At 49.2% G+C, this 20,170-nt stretch overlaps 1 protein-coding gene across 6 annotated transcripts in view; it reads left to right on the top strand.

The window, feature by feature from the left end:
- The window catches only part of PLEKHA6 (pleckstrin homology domain containing A6), a 137,663-nt gene that overhangs the window by 51,524 nt on the left and 65,969 nt on the right, over positions 1–20,170 (top strand). The gene's annotated exons all lie outside the window — the stretch shown is intronic.

Consider the following 20,170-nt stretch of genomic DNA (forward strand, 5'->3'; position numbering starts at 1 on the left):
ACAATGGTGTCCTGGGAAACTGCCGGGCCTCCCTGGCAGCTGAAGGCCACCCCCTTATAAGTGCTCCTTAATTATGTCCTGGACAGGCTCTGGGGGGTGCAGCCTGTGTCTGTGCGTCCCCGTGAGACTTAGCTCAGCCGAGGGCCATGTGCCATGGTCCAGTCCCACTGGCTTGAGGAGACATTATCTCCTGGTACCTGCTCACCCATCCTTCCCGCCTCACTCCTGCCTGGCTTCCTGCTTGCTCCCCCATCTTTCCTTTCTCCCTCCTCAGCCCTCCCTCCCCCTTCCATTTCTCTCTTCTCCCCCCTCCCTCTTTATCCATTCCACTTTCCCTGCCTTCCCGCCCTTTCCTCCCCAGACGTTTATTGAGAAATCACTACATGCCAGATACCAGGAACACGAAGATGAATAAGGCATGGTCACTGCCCTCGGGGAACTGGGGGAGACAGATACGTAAACAGATCATCGCGATATGGGATGAAGTCGTGGCTCAGAAATGCCTGTGCAGGAGAGGGAGCAGTCACTTCTGTTGGGCTGGGAATGGGGGATTGCTGGAGGAAGAGCAGTTCCTACCAGTTCCAAAAGGAGCCTGGCCTTGCTGGGACCTGCCCTCACTTATATTCACAAAGTCTGTGACCAGGAGCAAGTCCCTTAACATCTCTGGATCTCGGTTTTCCTATTTTTTTTGTTTGTTTGTTTGTTTAGAGTGTTTGAGGCTTACTACAGAATGAAAAGACACAAACAAAATCATGGGTTTGGCCTAGTAGGAGGCAATGTTAGCCAATTCTCACTGGAGAGGATGGTGAACAAGGATGCTGGGAATTTCAGAGGAAATGGTCCATGAAGCTGGTGGGAGAGAAGTGGCCGCTCCTCCTCTGGCTCTGTGGAGGACCGTGGGCGGATCCCGGGAAAGAAGAGGCTTCATTCAAAATTACAGTCGTGTTGTGTTCTTTTGTCTCTCCTCTTTCTTCCCACCAGAAGTATCAGCCGGGTTTGATGAAGCCCATGGTTGGTTCCAGAGATAAACTGCTCAGATTGAGTACTTAACACATATGGTTACGAGCCCTGTTAACCAACTTCATTTCCTCCAACTATTGTAGTAGAACTCTCTGGACTCTATGATGGGACCCTGGGGGTACTGTTTCCTGAACTCAAGCCATTAGAAAATTAAACTGCTTGGCCTTGAGGCGAGTGCAGATGAAGCACCCCGCTCACGAACGGGGCAGCCTCCTCGGTGGCAGAAACTTTTTAGGTCTGGCTTCCCTTTCACTTGTGAGAAGGTGGCGTCAAAGTGAAGCAGACAGTGTAGTATAGTGGGTAAAAGTCCAGACTTGGGAGGTAGAGCTCAAATCCCGGCTCCACTACTGATGAGCTGTGGGGCACGTTAACCTCTCTGTGCTGTTTCCTCGCTTGTAAGACAGGAGCAGTAATACCTCCCCCATAGATTGTATTGAATTAAATGAGTTAATCTGGAAAGCACTTAGCATAGTGCTCTCTGACGCTTGTACTCACCCTGCTCAGGCTCTTGTTCCTCAGATTACCTAAGCCTCTTTCCCTAAAGCTGTGTGTGCAAACACTCATGAAACCTATGAGACTTGGGAATCTGACTCTTAGCATGTATTGTCTTTGGAGAGACACTTCTTAGCTTTTCCCACAGCACTGGATTTCAGTCTTTCCCTCCACACTACAGAAAGATATTTACCATGTAAGCACACACACACACACACACACACACGTATGCATAAATACAGAAATTACACTTTTATATAGCACTTGTGCCAAACACCTTTCCAAACGCTTTATGTATATTAACTAATGTAATGCTCACAACAGCCTTATGAGCTGGACACTGTCAGGGTCCTCATTTTATTTTATTTTATTATTTATTTATTTATTTATTTATTTTTGGCTGTGTTGGGTCTTCGTTTCTGCGCGAGGGCCTTCTCCAGTTGCGGAGAGCGGGGGCCACTCTTCATCGCGGTGCGCGGGCCTCTCACTATCGCAGCCTCTCTTGTTGCGGAGCACAGGCTCCAGACGTGCAGGCTCAGTAGTTGTGGCTCACGGGCTTAGTTGCTCCGCGGCATGTGGGATCTTCCCAGACCAGGGCTCGAACCCGTGTCCCCTGCCTTGGCAGGCGGATTCTTAACCACTGCGCCACCAGGGAAGCCCCAGGGTCCTCTTTTTAAAGATGAACACACTGAAACATAGAAAGACAAGTGACTGAGTCAATACTCTAACACTGTGTGTGTGTGTTATGGGTTTGAAAAGTATCACAAAATAATACTCTTACCAAGTGCACACTGATATTTTCTATTCTGTTCCATTAAATTTTAAAAGTGCTGATCTTGATTTACTCAGTTGATTTCACAACCTGCTGATGAGTCAAAAATTAACATCATGAAAGTCACTGTCCTACAGAGTCTACTCAGAAAGAGAGGAGGGTAATGAGGGGAAACTTCTGAGGGGAAGGAGGACAAAGACATGGCAGCTTCGTGTGGCCTTTGTCTAGAAGTGGTGGAGCTCTTGCTGGGAGCGCTGGGGCTCTGAGACTGGGAAAGGGCCTTGTGGCTCCCAGATGGGGGCTCTCAAGAGAATGTGCTCCGACCCTTGGAGGTGGCTGGAGCAGGGCTCAGGATGTCGCTCTTGTTATCTTATCCCTTCCCAGACTCAGATCAGGGAAAGGCATCCCAACCTGGAGCCCAGGATGCGGGCCTAACTGCTGAGGGCTTGAGGTACCTGGGCCTCGTCACGAGCCGATTGGTGTTCTATCAACAGTACCCTGTGTCTTGCTTTTAGGTTTAACTTTTTTTTTTTTAGGATATTTATTTATTTATTGATTTATTTATTTTTGGCTGTGTTGGGTCTTCGTTTCTGTGCGAGGGCTTTCTCTAGTTGCGGCAAGCGGGGGCCACTCTTCATCGCGGTGCGCGGGCCTCTCACTATCGCGGCCTCTCTTGTTGCGGAGCACAGGCTCCAGTCACGCAGGCTCAGTAGTTGTGGCTCACGGGCCCAGTTGCTCTGTGGCATGTGGGATCTTCCCAGACCAGGGCTCGAACCCCTGTCCCCTGCATTGGCAGGCAGATTCTCAACCACTGCGCCACCAGGGAAGCCCTAGGTTTAACTTTTGAAACACTCTTATATTTATCAAGTTACTTTATGCTCACAAGAGCTAAATTGAGTGTAGGTTCCATTCCATTCCACAGGTGAAGGAAGAGAGTCAGGTTCAGCCTCTCTTTTGGCCTCAGGTTTGTTCAATGGTTCTGCCAGGGCTCAGGGAAGCCTAGAATGCAGGCTTCGGGCTTCCGGTTCCAGTGATTTCAGCTGCAGATTATACGGTCGGTGGTGTGATTGAGTGTCAATCATGGAGATATTTAAGGAAGTGGATACACAGAGGCTGTTTCACCCATCTGGGGTTCATCACCTGGCTCCTCTGTGCTTCAGCCCCAGTTGCCCCCGGTGAAATATAGCAGAGCGCCCCCCGCCCCTGGGTACTCTACGCGGAGGCCGGAGGCACGAGGAATAGGCCGTGCTCAGCTTCCGTCTGCCTGTGGTGTCATTCTTATCAGGGTGAGTTTGATATCTGTACTGACTTCACCAGGGGGGGACGGCTTAAATCCCAGCCAGTCAGATAAAGGTACCCAAAGACTGGGAGGCTAGAGAAGGTGGAAGCCAGGGGAAGCTGTGACCTTTTAGAAGGGACCTCCGTCTCTCTGGAACAGGTCAGCGGAGCCACCGCCCTCTGGAGCAGGAGGAAGGAAAAGATCAGCTCAGGAGGCCCTGCCAGCTCTGGGGAGCCCTGCCCCACAGGTCCGGCACTGGCATTAGGGACAAGGGACTGCTGGGGATGTTGGGACCACTAGGCGGGCCTGCCGGGAGCATTTCTCCCGGGTCCCTATCCTGAGCGCCCTACAGCTGTCTTTCAGGGCAGCTGTCTCCGGGGCCTTGCTCGGGTTTCTGGTGGGGACTGTGCTCTCACACCCACTCCCACATCCTGTGTCAGGAAAGCCAGCCACTCACCCAGCCAGTGCCTCGTCTCCCCTCATCTGTCCCGGTGGTGCTTTCAGTAGTCTAAAAAGTTAGGAAAATATTTTTCAGAGCTGTGGTTGCTCCTGAAGGAGCCCGGCTTCCTGTTGCTGGGAGTGAGCCTTCAAAGATCATTTTATCTATCGATCAGTAAGAACATATTTATTGAGCAGGAGCCACTTTGTGCCTGGTGGGGTTCACAGCCTGGCCCCCAACACTCCCCCAGCTCTAGTTAGTTATGAGGGGTAAACGAGGTCATAAATATGGAGCAGTAAACTCAATAGTGAAGACAGTACATGTTAGTTCCTATCGCTATTCTTTCCTCCCAGGGTGACCCCTGACCTAGTCCAGGGGCCGGTCTGCCCCACCTCTTTTCTGTGGCTCTCTTTCTGGGATGCCTGCCCTGGGTCTCTCAGGAGCTGTTGTCTCCATGCGGATGCCTCCCTGACCATCTCCCGACTCTGCCTTCATACTGCCCTCATCACGGGCTGTCTTTGAGGGGAGGGCAGTTTGGTGGGTTTGGTTTGTCCATGTCCAGTACTAGGTTGGGTGTTCCTTGAGCACAGGGACCCCCTCTCATCTTAGTCTCTAGCACTGTGGGTGCACAGGATGTCCATGTAATGAATGGCCATATATGCATGGGGGAGGGGGCTTTCTGTGGGCTGGGGGTGCTTGGCAGAGGCTTTCTGGAAACGGTGGCATTGGAGTTCAGCCTTAAAGCAGTGTCCACCTGCCTCCCCTGGGAGATTTGGATTCAATAGGCAATCTGGGAATCCGTTTTTTAGAGAAATTCCTCAGGTTCTCAAACAATCAGTTTGGTTGAGATCTGTTACCTTAAAGGTTGGCTTGCTCTGGTGACTGGAGAGGAGTGGGTCATCCTGGTGGGAGGTGGGGCATGGCCAAAAGCAGAGATCCCTAAGGCTTTTTGGGGGAAATATTGGGAAGCTCTGGCTGGATTAGAAATTTTTTATGTGGAACAGTGGAATAGGATGTTTGAAAGATGACTGGGGATGAACTGTGGTGAGCCTTAGGTGCCAAGACAAGGTGTTAGGCCTTTATGTAGCAGGCAGGGGAGGGGGCAGCCACTGGAAATTTCTGAGCAAGAGAGTAACATGATGAAAACAGGCATTAAACCATACTCTACAGGGAGGAAATTGGCTGTATTTTTAAAGCACAAAGGCAGAGTCCTAAACTTCCTCTGATCACTCATTCCAAGTGCTTCTTGGTGTCTAACCTAAATCTTTCTTGCTGCAAAGTACAGTTTGTCTCCTAGGAGTTGGAAAACACCTGGACAGAAAGAAAAGTCCTTCTCCCATTTCTGTCAGAAGAGAACCCACATATCTTGGTGGAACAAGTATGTGTGCCAGGGTCCTGGGCCAAGCCGGCAGAGCCCCGGGGCACGGGAGGGCACTGCGGCCGGCACTGATATAGATGCCCACCTCCAGGGGTGTGGGTTAGAGTCATCAGAGCCCCCATGGGATTAGAAGCCCTGGATTTGTCTCTTTGGTGCTGTTGTGCCTCCCTGCCCCCAGTACCAGCATACGAACTGCCCCTTGGAAAAGCTTGCGGGCATCAAGACTGGCCCCTCTACCCTCCTGCCCCGTTGTGAAGGTAAGAGAGATGAGGCTGATAAAGGTCTCTAAGCCGGGAGAGAAGGGCATAGAAGAAGAACAAGGTATGATTCAGCGATGGGCACAGGAGAAGAGGTTGGGGGGTGTCTCACCCATGCTTGTCGGGGTGCCCATCGGACACCTGAGAAGAGGCTCTGCTAGGAGGGAGGAAGCTGCGGTGTCTGCCCCCCTCCAGTCTCCAGCTTAAACCAACCCCAGGCTCAGGGGAGCGGGCTCGAGTTTGAGTCTGTCTTGTCCTCCGAGGGTCCTCCTCGGCTGTTGCCCTCGCCCCCTTCCTCCACCTGCCGTCTGCAGCAGTATCTGATGGAATCCCAGAGATGCCAATCTCTAAAAAAGAAAGCTTTTCCTGAACAGGGACTCCAACCCCCTCCCCCCGGGCTTCCAGGGCAAGTGGAACATTCCATTTAAAGGATGAAACAGGAACAGGTGAGCGTACAGTGCAGAAAAGAGGGAGGACTCAGAGACAGGTGAGAGGGGTGCAGCTGAGCCACTCACGCTGCCCACCTCCACCTCTGCCACCTTCCTACCCAACTGCTGGAGGGCCCCTTGCTTCCTGAGCCCAGACCCCAAAATAGGATATGGCTCTGGGACACCTAAAGAGGCCAGGTAGGCAGACACCCTCTCAGAAGACCCTGTCCTTCGCACCTGGGGACCTGTACTTTCCCACCCACCTGGGGCTGCTGTGTCCCACAGTTCTGGGGGCACCATTCACACTGTGCTCCGTGCGAATGGCACCCCCGAGCTGTGCCAAGGCCGGAAAGTCAGTGCCAGCAGATAAGGAGGAGGGCAGAATCAGACACTTTTCTGTTCCAGGCAAACAATAGGGACCTTCCAGGAAGCTCGGGGGAGGGAGTTGCCTGTAAGAGGATCCCGGCTGGATGGTCTGTGGGGTGACTTAAACAGGTTTTTGCATTTGCCACTGATTGCTTAATTAGACACCTACATAGTGCTCTCTGCTAATGACCATGTCTCCCAGGGAGATGATAGATAAAGGGGTGGGTGGCTTCAGAGGCCAGGTGGAGGTCTCAAGGACAACCACCTGAGAATGGGGGCGAGGGAGGTAGAACCTCCTGGCATTTCCTTGGGCCAGTATGGACTACAGAGCATCAGAGAGAGTGGGTGCTTTCTCTCCAGGGACTGAGGAGAGATGCAGGGCTCGGGACCTGTTTCTGTCTCCAGTCTTAACATCCTGTGTGGGCTCCAAACTCCTGGCTGTGGTTTGCCCTCTTGAGAAATGGGGAGGGTCATCCCCTGTGTCCAGGTAGTCACTGATGCCAGATGAGCCCAAGGTGCATGTTTCTGGAGGTAGGTGCTCTGAGGTGCAGAACAAACCGGTGTTTTTCCAGGCACCTGCACGTTAGGTTGGAAAGAGCCGGGTAGGGAGCTCTGACGATTGCCTGGAGGAGGGCATCACTCAGCGCTATGAACTCCAAATGGACAATTAGGAACCATTCTGGGATCTGAAGCTGAGTTTTGATAATGGACTAAGAGCTTAGCCGCAAATATTTCAGAGCTGCTCAGAGGGTGTGCTAGAGGCAAACTGATGCTGGTAATTATCTGCTGATGACGGGGGGACTGGCTGGATGTAAGTGTTTATGATCCTTCTTGCCTATCCTCAGCCCTCTCCAGCTCATCTTCCTAGAACTGTGGTTGTTGGGATGTGGGACAAAGAGGCCCCAGCCCTCTCCTGGGTGAGCCAGCCAAATATTTACCAAAAGCAGGGCTGCAGAGGAAAGGTGCCAGGATCCAGGTAAATGTTGTGTTTGTACTGCCCAAACAATGCCATGCTTCATGGGCTCCCGAATGCCACAGCTCCCTGAGCCAGGCCCCTGTGAAGGCTGACTGTAGGGAAGCACGGGACTGTGCACCGTGTGTGAGACAGAGAGATGCCATTCCCATTCTGCCCCTGGGTATCTCTGGGATGCTGGCATCCTGGCATTGGATTGTCTTTGGTCTCCTTTCCTCCATCCCAGGAAGGCCCGAGTGTCTCAGGAGTATGGAATCCGTTGAGGGACTGCAGGATGGCTGTATGTTTCTGATGGTCATGATGGAAGTAATCATTTCTGCCCATTTCAAAGATGGGGTGGGGTTAGCAGAGATGATCTAGTGTCATGGAAACTTTGGGCTGTAGGGAAGACTGAATTTTGAAGCTGGGTAGACCTAGCTTTGAATTTTGGCCTTACTGCTTACTAGCTGTGCGTCTTGGGGCCAGTTAACTAACTCCTCTAATCAGAGTTTGCTGTGGCCTAAAATGGGATTTCAGGACCCACATTGCCATGGGTGATTGGTTTATTTCATTATGGGAGGAATGATCACAATCTATTCTACAGATTAGATAAAGCAGAACCCTGAATGCTTTCCTGTTGGGAAGCAGGGACTATATTCAATTTCATTCCATAAACATTTTTTTAAATTTATTTTATTTTATGTATTTATTTTTGGCTGCGTTGGGCCTTCGTTGCTGTGCACAGGCTTTCTCTAGTTGCGGTGAGCGGGGGCTACTCTTTGTTGCGGTGCGCGAGCTTCTCATTGCGGTGGCTTCTCTTGTTGTGCAGCACGGGCTCTAGGTGTGCAGGCTTCAGCATTTGTGACTCACAGGCTCTAGAGCGCAGGCTCAGTAGTTATGGCACACGGGCTTAGTTGCTCTGCGGCATGTGGGATTTTCCTGGACCAGGGCTCGAACCCGTGTCCCCTGCATTGGCAGGCGGATTCTTAACCACTGCGCCACCAGGGAAGCCCCATAAACATTTTTTTTTTTTAATAAATTTATTTATTTATTTATTTTTGGCTGTGTTGGGTCTTCGTTAAAGTGCGTGGGCTTCTCATTGCGGTGGCTTCTCTCGTTGCGGAGCACGAGCTCTAGGTGTGCGGGCTTCAGTAGTTGTGGCGCACGGGCCCAGTTGCTCCATGGCATGTGGGATCTTCCCAGACCAGGGCTCGAACCCGTGTCCCCCGCATTGGCAGGCGGATTCCCAACCACTGCGCCACCAGGGAAGTCCCATAAACATTTTTGAGCAAAGGTATTTCCAGTTCCAAAGAGTCAATGATTTTATGTCTTTAAAAACCCTTTGAACATCTTGGAAGGAAGAAATATTCGAAAACTCTATTATATTTGGCAATTATCATTAGTTTTCTTTTTGTAACCCACTCAGGAAGTCTTTAACTGTTTAGTTCAGAACTGGAAACAATGGATGGAGGCAGAAAGTGTGATGATGGCACTCTTCAATAGTGGGATAGGCCACCTTCAAAGGTAGTGAGCGTCTTGCCCTTGCAGGAGTTCACGTGGCACCTTCATCTTTCCAAGTGTTGGAGAGAGCTTTTCCTGCATTGGGTGGGAGGGAAGACTGCTTTGTGCTGAGATTGCTTCTCCTAAATGTGGGAGGTTCTGGTTCTGGGATCACCAAAATTCCCCAGTTGAGGACAGGGGGTTTCCCTACACTACCACGCGAATGCATGAGAGATCAGAATTAGGGGAAATTTCCCCTGGAGCTTCCTGACAGCCTTCTCCAAAGCACAGCCCCTCTCATTTGGATCAAGCCTTGACTCTAACATCTTTCCTCTCCCTATATGTTCTTTACTACCATCAAAGGCTTGTGTGCACTCTTGCCTTGCCACATGTCTCAGAACCAGCTTCTATTCTGGGTGGGTCTTTTCCGTGTATTCCAAACCATCTCTAGCAGGATGGGAGATTAACAATCAAGCAACCATTTATGGTGTTCCTACTAGGTGCAAGGCACTGGTGTAGGAGCTAAGGGGGAAGGCAAGGAATTGTCCCAGTCCTTAAAAAGCTTCAGTCTCTCTTTGGAAATAAGCTTTACACAAGTAAAAAGTCAGTTAAGGGTACAAGGCTGTATGAGACAACAGCTGAGTGGTAAAGACAATAGTAGGGGTGTGTGTGAGAGAAGCAGATAGCTAGTTCTGGGCTGAGGCACTTGGTGAACTGGGCCAATGGATTTTGGACACTGATTACTGTTGGAGTGAGAGACAGGGGTGGGAGAGAGTCAAAGCTGACCTTGTAGTTATAAGCCTTGTTGCCTGGGACAGTTAATGTTGACATTGACAGAAGTAAGAGAACTTAGATGGGGAGCCCATTAATAATTGACTGTTTTTTAACATGCATAGGTTACAGTATTCAAATGGTACAGAATAGTATTCAGTGAAAAGTTTCCCTCCTGCCCCCTCTCAGATTTAGCCTCAGCCCCCTCCTTGAAGGTGATCACTGTTACCAGTGTCTGGTATGTCCTTCCTGAGATGCTCTAAGGCAGTCTAGGCTATGACCCATGAGCCAAATCTGGCCCCCCACCTAATTTTGTATGAGCCAGCAATTGTGTTTATGTTTAAAGGGCTAAAAAAATAATAAGAAGAAAGTGGTTTGTGATGCATTAAAGTTGTATGAAATTTAAGTGTGTCCACAAGTACAGTTTTATTGTAATACAGCTATGATCATTTGTTTACGCTCATTTCTTTGCATATTCTCTGTGGCTGCTTTTGTGCTACAAAGGCAGAATTGAGTAGCTGCAACAGAGACTATAAGGCCCACGAAGCAGAAAATATTGATATTTACCATCTGTTTACATAAAAAATTTGCTGACCTCTGCTCTAGACAAATATATATAGGTAGTTACAAATCATTTCTTAACCCAAATGGTAGTATATGAAGTTAATTGCTCTGCCCCTCACTATCTTCATTTACTATATCTTGGAGACTGTTCCATATCAGTACTATAATATAGGTGGTCAGTGGGTGGTGAGTCTTAATTTGATTTTAGATATGTGAGTTTAAGGCCAAGAACAGTTACCCTTGGGGAAATGCTCAATGTGTGGTTGTGCTCGTGGGACTGAAGCTTGGAGCCTGGAGGTGGAGATGTGAGGGACATCTGCAAGGAGGGCTTCGATGTGAATCTATGACCTTGGCCTGTAGATCAAAGATTTTCCTTTATAGAAATGAAGCATTGCATTCTGAGCACTGTTCAAAGTAAGCTCTGAATGCTAATAGGTTGACATAAAGACAATGAACTGGAAACATTAAACCAACACCTGGAGGAACAGTAAGTACTAAAGGCAATTTAGAGTTACCTTCTTGAGTCTGAAGCCAGCCAACAAAAGCTAGTGTGCAGTCGTGGACAGAGGGGTGCACAGTGGATCTTTACTGAATGCCTATTATGTGCCTACTGCTTTATGCCTGTTACCTATGTATTGATAATTGTTACTCTCTCATGTAGAATCATTTGCCTCATTTTACAAATGAGGAAATTGAGGCTCAGAGAGGTTAAGTGATTTTTCTCACAATCAGTGGTTCAAGTGAGAACCTAGTTGTGTTAAAGCATATTCCATCTGACTTTTAAAGCCTTCTCTTTCCATTCTACCACCCAAGATGCCAAATCTGGCTGGGAGTCACGGCCTAGCTTTGGCAAGCCATTTCATCTTCCTGGCCTCATCTCCCTCATCTGCAAAATGAGCCAGTTGTCATCAGATTTCCCTTCCCACTCTCACCTGGCCTGATTCTGTTACAGGTGAAACATAAGGGAAGGGGTGGCGCTACAAGAGCCGGATGCAGAAACTTGGAAGAGGAGAGGAAGGTGTGGTTAACAATGAGTATATACCAGACCAGTTATCTGGAAACTGATCCTTAGGAGAATATTATTCCTTGATATGGAGGGAGACTCTAGAAATCTTTGCTCCTAAACTGAACTTACCCATCACCGTCAATGCCATGACCCTGAGTGTCACTTAAGCACCTGGACTTGAACAGCTGGAGGGGCTGGGGCTGGGAGAGACTGTGGACAGCGCCTGACAGGTCTCTCTCTGGGCCTGCATGGCTCCACTCTGCTCTCCTCTCTCGGGCTTTCTGGAGGATCTGCAGCTAGAGGGCTGTCTGATGTTACCAAGTTGCAGCCTGGGTGGGGAGGGAAGGGAGTGCGAGGGCGGGTAAGCCATCAGACCCAAGGAGCCGGGGGTGTGAGTGTATTTATATAGGACTCAGCCAACCTGCAGTTTCAGATTTCAGACTCCGCTTTATCAGGAGAATTTTCCCTGGTTTTCAGTCAATGCTAGAGCAGGGAGCGAGCTGACACCAGACCCTTCCTGGAAGGCTGGGGAAATTTTGGATTCCTGGTCCCTCTCCTTGTCTCCTTCCTTCTCATGGGAGCTGCAGCAGCCACTCTTAGCAATTTTCTTGGGTCTGGAGTATTGTTAGGATTCCTTCCCAATCATCAGTCTGCGTCTTCCAGTTGGGATCTGACTTCCAGCATGGAAGGTAATATCTGGGGTCCTGGGCACATGGGCTAGGAAGAACTGGGGCTACCCAAACTTCAGTGGGGAGGACCGGGGGGAAGGATGCACATGCTGGGCAAAGAGGAATAATTCACAATAAGAGCGATGAGGGAGAGAGAGAGAGAGAGAGAGAGAGAGGGAGGGAGGGAGGGAGAAAGAGAGGGAGGGAGGGAGGGAGGTGTGTCTGTGTAGGAGGGAGAGGGGGGAAGGGAGGGAGTGTGTGTGTATGTGTGTGTGTGTGTGTGTGTGTGTGTGTGTGTGTGTGTGTGTGTATTGGGAGCATTGCTATTGTATTTTGAAAACAAATCTTCTTTTAACACTTTCTCTTTATTTATCCCCTCTTTATCTCCTAACAAATAAGACTGTCCCAAGAACGTCCATCTTCCTTGAGGGTCTCCAATCATAAAGTTAGAGAAAATTTCTGGCTTCTAGAATGTGAATAGTTCCTCATTTGGGGGTAGGGGGCTGCAGAGGGAACTTAGTGACATGGAGGTATGTGTCCAGAGGACTAATGTCCCTAGAACTGGCCCTGGTTTTTGCAGGCATTTGGAAACACTCCTGGTAAAGCTAACTGTAAGTCTGCGGCGAGGTGGGAAGGTGTAACCAGTATAGATTCCAGCATGGTCTCCGTGTGGAATTAGCTTGAACCAGCTGAACAAGATCAAAGCTGTGAGACAAGTGCCAGGAGCACTTTCTTCTCAGAGGCTCGGAATTGGGCAGGATGGAGGCCAATGCCTGGGGTGGGCGTGGGGTGGGGGCTTGGCGCTCTTCCCGAAAGCACAAATTTGGATGGGGTGGTGATTGGTGAGTCAGGCTGGCTGAATGTGGTTCTGTCTTCCCAGGGCTTGTGTGGTGTTTCTCAGTGGCAGGAGCAGAGTTCAGAGACCTACCTCGTACCAGGGCCGGTGGGCGGGCAGCCTGGCCTCGCTGCCAAGACCTGTCTGTGCAGTCGTGCCCAGTGGGCAGCACATGCGGTGAGGCAGGATCCGGCAGGAATGGCGGATGGGCCAGGCCGAATGTGACTTGGCAAGGGCCTGGAGGCGGCTTTTGAGAAGCAAATTTGGGGCAGTGCGGTAAGCATTGGAAGAGGGGAGTGGTGGAGTCCGCTGGAGGCAGAACATGGAGTGGATGGAAAGTACCCAGGAGAGGGGACCAGGGAGTCTTAGGTTCTGATACAGTCCCAGGCTGCAGCCAGCAGGGACCTCAGCTGTCAACATAGGTGCAACCTGAAGTAGGTGAGAGAACCAGGGCTTACCTACCGACTTCTGAATATAATGAGATAGATGGATGAGAGGTGATGTGGGCTGGGCAAGCACAGTAGAAACACATTTTCAGCCCGAGAAATTATATAATGCAGTAGAGTCTAGGAGGCAATCACACAGTTATTTATTAGGCAATATAATTAGTAGGTTGTATAGTCTGGTCACTTTTGAAACTATGGGCATTTTAAAAAATTATTTTTTACTTGCATCACCTGCTACTTCCAAATAGAATTCCAGTGTCTTTGTATACTTGCAATGCAAGTATACTGATGCAATGCATCAGTTTGGCCAACGGATAATAAGAACCTTTCATTTTATTCAGTTGTGTACGGTTTTCCAGCTTGGAGTGTGCTTTCAGAGACACTCTCTTCTGCAGATTCAATATATTGAAACATCGGTTCAATTCAGCAGATGTTTACCAAGCCCTATTCTCTCCTAGGTACTGTGTTAGAGATTGGGTATATAGACACAGATGAGACCTGTTTCTGCCCTTAAGGATCTCACAGTCTAACTGCAGTTCTGTCAGGAAGACAGAATATCATTCCCACAATATAGATGAGGAAACTGGAGCCAAAAGGTGCTAAAGGACTCATGGTTAGTCGGCAGAAGGACAGGGATTAGGATCAAGATCCAACTCCTAATCCAGTGCTCTTTTGTGTTTCCCCTATACCACAGTACTGTCTCGACTTCCCTCCGCCTCTTCACCCCCCACACTGTCTCCGTCAGAGTAATGAGCAAGAAGCAATCATCTGTGGAAGGCAGCCCGGAAAAACTGCTCCCTGGAATGGAGTCAGTCCTCTCTGGGCTCCTACTTGTGCAACTGAAACGGCATCAGTGGGTCTGCATCTATGTTAGCTGCTGATCTGATGCTCCCTACCACTCACCAGTGGCCGCCTTTATCTCTTAGATAATTCTTGACTTGGGGCAGATTGTCTTCCTCCTTCTTCTCCCTGGATTATCTGAACAGATAAGTGGACTGTAAAATCCAGGGGCTCACGGAAACCTGGGAGGCTCCACATGGGGGTGGATGCTCACTGAACACTAGATTTATAAACTAATGAACATTGCTTAGTTCTTTGTAGTTGACAGAGTGTGCTCACATGAGCAAAGAACAGTATGCTTGTCAATTCCCCCTCCCTTCCACATTTGCCAGCTCAGGTTTCCTGGAAGGGTCTGAATCACCAAAGCTTAGGATTGTTCTCTTCATTTTTAGGCTTAAGCTAAAAGGGACATAGAGAGGTCATCTGTCCCAGTGATTATCAAATTTTGGTCTGTGACAGAGTTTTCACCAGTCTGAAATGAAATGAGAAAAAAAGGGAAAGCATACTGAATTTTTTTTCAGGAAGCAAAATGTATTCAGTTTAAAGGATTACTTTTGGGGGCAGGAGATGTACTCAAATATTTATTCTGAGGTTATGGCTTGCTTATTCTTTTCATGAGCTGATGATGAGAGTAGATGGTAGCTAGGCTTTTTTAATGTCCTTATTTGGCAAAATAAAGAGTTGGCAACTTTACAGCGGTTCCTTACATTTCATTTTTTGAAATTTAACTGGTCTATGAAATCAAAAAATCTTGCCTCCCGGCAGGATCTTCTTCAAACAGATGAGACTCTATCTCCCTGATAAGGGCTCTTTGGGGCAGATTTCTGAAAACTTGGATTCTGATCTTGTCACCACTGTTCTTTCCCTGTGGGTCCTTGGACCATGATAAACTGACACGGAGTCTCAGTTTCCTCATTTTTACACTGTGGGAGGTTTCTGCCTCCAGGATAAGGTCACTGGCAGAGGAATGTGTTCTCACTTCCTCGTCCTCTTTGTCAGGAAGTCTGAGACTCTCCCTTCTCTGAGGGGCTCTGGGATCAGGCCTTGCTGGTTCCTAGTCCTATAGTCATTTTTGGGAAATGATGGAAGTCATCTCTTATGCTTGGAAAAGATGGAGAGGATTTGTAGTTTGAAATATGGGAGCAGAATGAGGTATATTTTACATTTGAGGTCTTGGCATCCAGTGTTAATCATTTGGAAACACGGGTATTCAAAAGATCTTGCCATCAGTTTTTGAAATGGTGGACCTTCTTGAGCTCTCAAGAATATCAGCTGGAGCTTTTCTAAATCTGGAGGCTCCTGGAGGCCTCAGAGTGTCTGGGTCTTCTACCTTCTGGAGAGTCAGGCCTGGAATAGCAACAAATATGTGGGAATCCCCAGGCAGCCCCAGCTGCCAGACTGAGACATGTGGTTGGGTGTGCACATGTGTGCAGACTTGTAGGAGAGAAAGCGTTTAGAGGAAAGTCAGTTTGAAATCACCCTGGAAATTTAACTAGATGCTCTTTTTGAGATTTGTTCTAGGACCCTTTTTTCCTGAAAGTCCAGAGGCCTCTTAGTAGGAGAGAATTTTCTGATTTTCCACCCCAATTTTATGTTCTGAAACAAGAGCCCTCCTAGCCTGGGAAAGCAGTGGAGATCCTACCTGGGCTGTTGAGTTTGTGGGAGTGGGTAGCAGACCCTTACCTGAAGCTTTCCTGGGACAGAGAGAGAAGTAGGACAAACTACTAAAGGCAACAGGGAAGCCTTAGCCTCTGAGCTCGAAGACCAAGCCTAGGTGCATTAAATTCTCCTCTCCCAAAGGTTTCTGGATGGTGATGGGGCAGTAGAGCAGCACGACCCCTAAGAACAGTGCTACAGAAAAGCCTAAACCCGTGAATGATGGCAGACACCACAGACTTATTCAAATCAGTGGAGGGGGAAAGACAAAGTGAAAAAGAATCCAAGAAGTGCAGATGAAAGATCTCCGCCACCCGAGGTGCTCCTGCACGGGAGACCCCTCCACAGACCCTCTGATGGCTCCACCTAGGTTTGGGACAAGTGAATCATGTGTCAAGGCAGTGATTCTCTTAGCTCATCTCTGGTCACCAGCGACAGTGGCTTTCCCCAAGGGGGCTTTCATAAGGATTTTGTCCTAACTTTGGGTAGATTGGGACACAGAGTCATGGAGTACAGTGAAATTCTTAGAAATTAGGATCTCTTCTGAGATGTTCAAGACGAAAGGGCAGAGGGTGAGAACCATTCAGCATGCCTTTTTCTGACTGTAAAGGTCAACGAGAACATGACTGGGACCTCAAAGATGTTCCCATCCTTGTCACGGTGAGGCAGTGGAAAGCAATATCCGGACCCCAGGGCCACCTTTGTCTTCAATCGGCTGCATGATCTTGGGTAATGCAGTCCCTCTCTGGGCCTCAGATTTCCCATCTGTGAAGCGAGGGGGTTGAATTTGATTGCCACCATCCTATTCAACTCTCCATGCCTCAACTCTCCATTTGACCAATAGGTAGACCTTATCACTCCAAGAGGAGAGTCTCGTGCCTTTCTCAGAGCTGCAGGTCTGCTGTCCAGCAATTGCATGTCTGTTGGAAAAGTGGCTTGAGGTGGCAGGATGAGATGGGTATTTTCAAGACAGCAGATCCAGGGTCAGAACTGAGATGCCCACTTGGACGACAGTGCATTGGGACAGGTCAAGTCCTTCACAGTCATCAGTAAGTCCTGTAATGGACGGCTAGAGCCAAGGGAGCTGAGAATAACAGTTGCTCAATATTGCTCACAGTTATGGGCCAGGGCTGCTTTCCTATTTTAAAAGCCTCCTGGGGCCGTGAAACAGCATCAGGAGAAACATGCCAAACCTGTTCCACTGTGTGTCAGATATTTGTTTCTCATCCAGAGTGTCCATCTTCATCATCTCCCTCACACTCAGCATCTTTTCCTTCCTTTAGCCCGATTCCCCACACACTTTGGCCCCCTCTACCCCTTAGTATTCCCCGAGGCGCTGTCATTTCTTCCCCTGGGAATGCCTCTAGGGAGTAGGTAGCAGAGATGAAGCTGTGGGACGGTGGTAGAGTGGGGAGAGCGCTGGAAGCCCAGTGAGGTGGGGAGTTGGAGGCATGTTTGGAATATTCAGGCATGTCTGTACCTGAAGTCCAATCAAACAAGAACAACACACTGCCTCTGCTAGCTCTGTTCGGGTGGAAAAGCAGCAGATTCGTACAGGCTGAAGGGCTGGTCTTTGGATCCTCTCCCCTACCCCGTGCCAACTTGTGTCTCAGGTTGCTGGCTCCAGGCTGCAGGAACCCAGGGACCCAGGAGAGATTCAGATTGTGATGAGGCAAATGCTTTAAATGTTTGTCAACATCTTTAGTTTAAATAACTCTAGTGGCTTCCTGAAACCCCTGACTTCAGGGGCTGGAGGAGGAGCTCAGGCAGCTCTACAACTCATCATCTGGAATGCCTGGGGCCTGTGGATTTCAGAATGGTGACATGACGCACACCCTGTGTATTACATAAGAACCTCCAGCAGGGTCTGGAGCAGCTCCGAAATCACACATACTAATATTTCTGCAGCAAGATATATCTAAAAAGTCATACAAGTGGGATAAATAAAGGCTAAAAAGAGTCTCATGCCAGTTCAGGTCATGCTTTGCTACTAACTAGGTTCAAGTCAGGTTGGGTTCTGTTGAGTTAGGAAAAAACTTTTGATTTTCAGATATTTGTGGATTTGGGACTGCTATTAAGGCATCGCAGTTCTATATTGCCTCACATAATCCTACCAGGTGGAATTAGCATTCCCATTTTACAGGTGAGGAAGCTAGGGCTCAGAGAGCATCAGTAACTTGTCTAATGCCATTCGGCTGATAAGTGGATTCCAATCACAGAGCTGAGCTGTGATTCCAATCCAGGTCTGTCCGTCTCCGGAGCCAGGCTTTTTCCTCCGAGGTATGATGCACTTCACCTTTAGGAGTGACTGAAGGAGAGTTGAGGGTGGGGGTGGGGAGCTCTGACTTCGGCATCTTCCCTGATTAGGAAGGCACTTCCTGCACATCTGATAGGGATCATTTATTGGCTTGTTCTTATTCATACCTTGACTTCTGGGACCCCAGTAAGGTAAAGTCTCAGAAGAGAGGAAGCTAAAGTTCAGTCAACTTTGTGGCTTACAAGAAGAATCCAGCTGGCTTCGTGGGGGCTGTGAGAGCCAAGAACAAATGGGGTCAAACTGGATTTAGTGAGAGAAGCATCATCTGCAGTGGAAACAACCCTGTGCAGAACCAATGGAACGCACAGTGCTTCCTGCTTCCCCGCCCACCACCTGCTGTAGAAGGCTTGCCTTGAGTAGGGACCCATCTTGAGAGAAGGACTGTCTGGGAGGGTCACAAACTCCAGATGAGGGTGAGGGTGGTGTGCAGCTCGAAATAAGCAGAATTCAATTGGAGGGAGGGTCTCACTGGTCTTCATTAGTGATGTGAAAAAAGGTCAAAGGAAGAGCTAATTCAATTTGTTGAAGATACACCGCATGCTTTTTAACACTTCATTGGAAAGATGGACGTTGGTCTGTTGTCTGGGCAGTGACATAGGTAACCCCCTCCCCCTACCTTCTAAGTGCTGTCAGATGGTGGCTGCCATTTCTGGGTCATCTGTAGGTCAGCTAAGATTTGAACTCTTACTATGCAGGCACACAGGAGTCCACAGTGTCCTGTGCTGTCCTGCTGTCAGTGAACTCTAAGCAGCACTCGGGCCAGCTGCTCTGGTTGGGGAGTGGTCTGTGCTGTGTGTGTCCTTCTACCCATTAGGAAGGGTGGTAGGTTCGTTGCCATAGGAACAAGGAACATCTGCTCCAGACAACTAGAGAACAGAGTGGGGGAAGATATTCTTAAAGGGACCATTAGCTCGTGGAGTTGCTGCCTGGAAAGTAGGTTTCTCTAAAGAAGACCTGAGGGGCAGATCAGAACCCTTGGTCTGAGACAACTGTGAGCCTCTAAGGTGGCAAAGGACCCTCATTTGCTTTGGAAAGTGCAAGAGGGAGGATATAAGATTTTCTTCTCCCCCAAATAAGGGATGTCCTCTGGGAACGTGTCTCAAAGCTGTGTTAGCCTGTGGGCTCCGAGCGCCCTGGCCCATCCATCAGCAGGGCTGGTCTGCCACCTTCGTTAGGGATCTTAGTTCACCCATATAGCCCCCACTTCTCCTGTTGCCCACTCCCCCTAAACATCCTGGGAGCGTTTCTAAACTGGGTAGTAGCAAACTTATCTGCTTTCTCTGACTCTTACCTCCACCCTGTCCTCTCAGACAGCCTGACTTCTAGGCCAGTCAAGGTCTTCCAGCACCGTTTTCTGCTACCCTTGGGCAAACTCCCTGGTCCTTTTCCTTCCTCTTCCTTTTACCTTCCTTTTCTTCCTCATGCCAGCCACATCTGCAGAGTTGAGACGTTGGGTCCTCCAGAAGTCATCTTGTTCTTCTTCCTGGTATTAGTTAGGACTTTTGAGTACGTTACTGGAACTGCTCAAAGCACCTTAAACCCCAAAGGGGATTTTATTGTAAGGGCCAGAGAAACGGCTGGACCACAGGAACAAACTAGAACCAAGAAGCTAAATGCTGCAAGTATGGTCTTGCCCTTTGTTCCTCTCCGTGTGCTGGCTTCAGTTTCTTCTCCCTGCAGAGCCCTTCCAGCTCTGTGGTCAGCCTACAGGGTGGAAAAGATGGCTTCCAGCAACTCCCTCGTGTACCTGTTACCTGGAGAAGGAACAATCTCTTTTTTTCTCTCAATCCCAATTCCCATCCCTGGAAAGGTGTTTTGGCTGAACTGGGGTCAGGTGGCTACCTATAACCAAGAGAGTAGTGTCAGGTTTTAGGATCATGGCTGTTACCACCGGAACTATGTGGGTATCAAGGTGGAGGGGCAGTTTCTAGAAAGGGATGGGTACTTTCTATCACCATTAGCTTTTCCTGGACCTCCAAGCCTAGAGGAGTTTGGCTTGGAGAGTTCACACACCCCTGGCCTCTTTTGTTCAGCTCTTTTCCCGCCTGGCTATGGGGGCTGGCAAGTCCTAGTAGGTAGCACGGCAGTGTGACTGAAGGAGCCAGGGCATGGCTGCGGAGTCCTTGCCGCTCCCCGTGGGTGGAAAAGGCATGGAACCCAAATCTTGAAGGCCATTCAGGCCCC

The sequence above is a fragment of the Balaenoptera physalus genome, assembly GCF_965194825.1.
Source record: "Balaenoptera physalus genome assembly, chromosome: 1".
In the NCBI taxonomy this organism is placed as follows: Eukaryota; Metazoa; Chordata; class Mammalia; order Artiodactyla; family Balaenopteridae; genus Balaenoptera; species Balaenoptera physalus.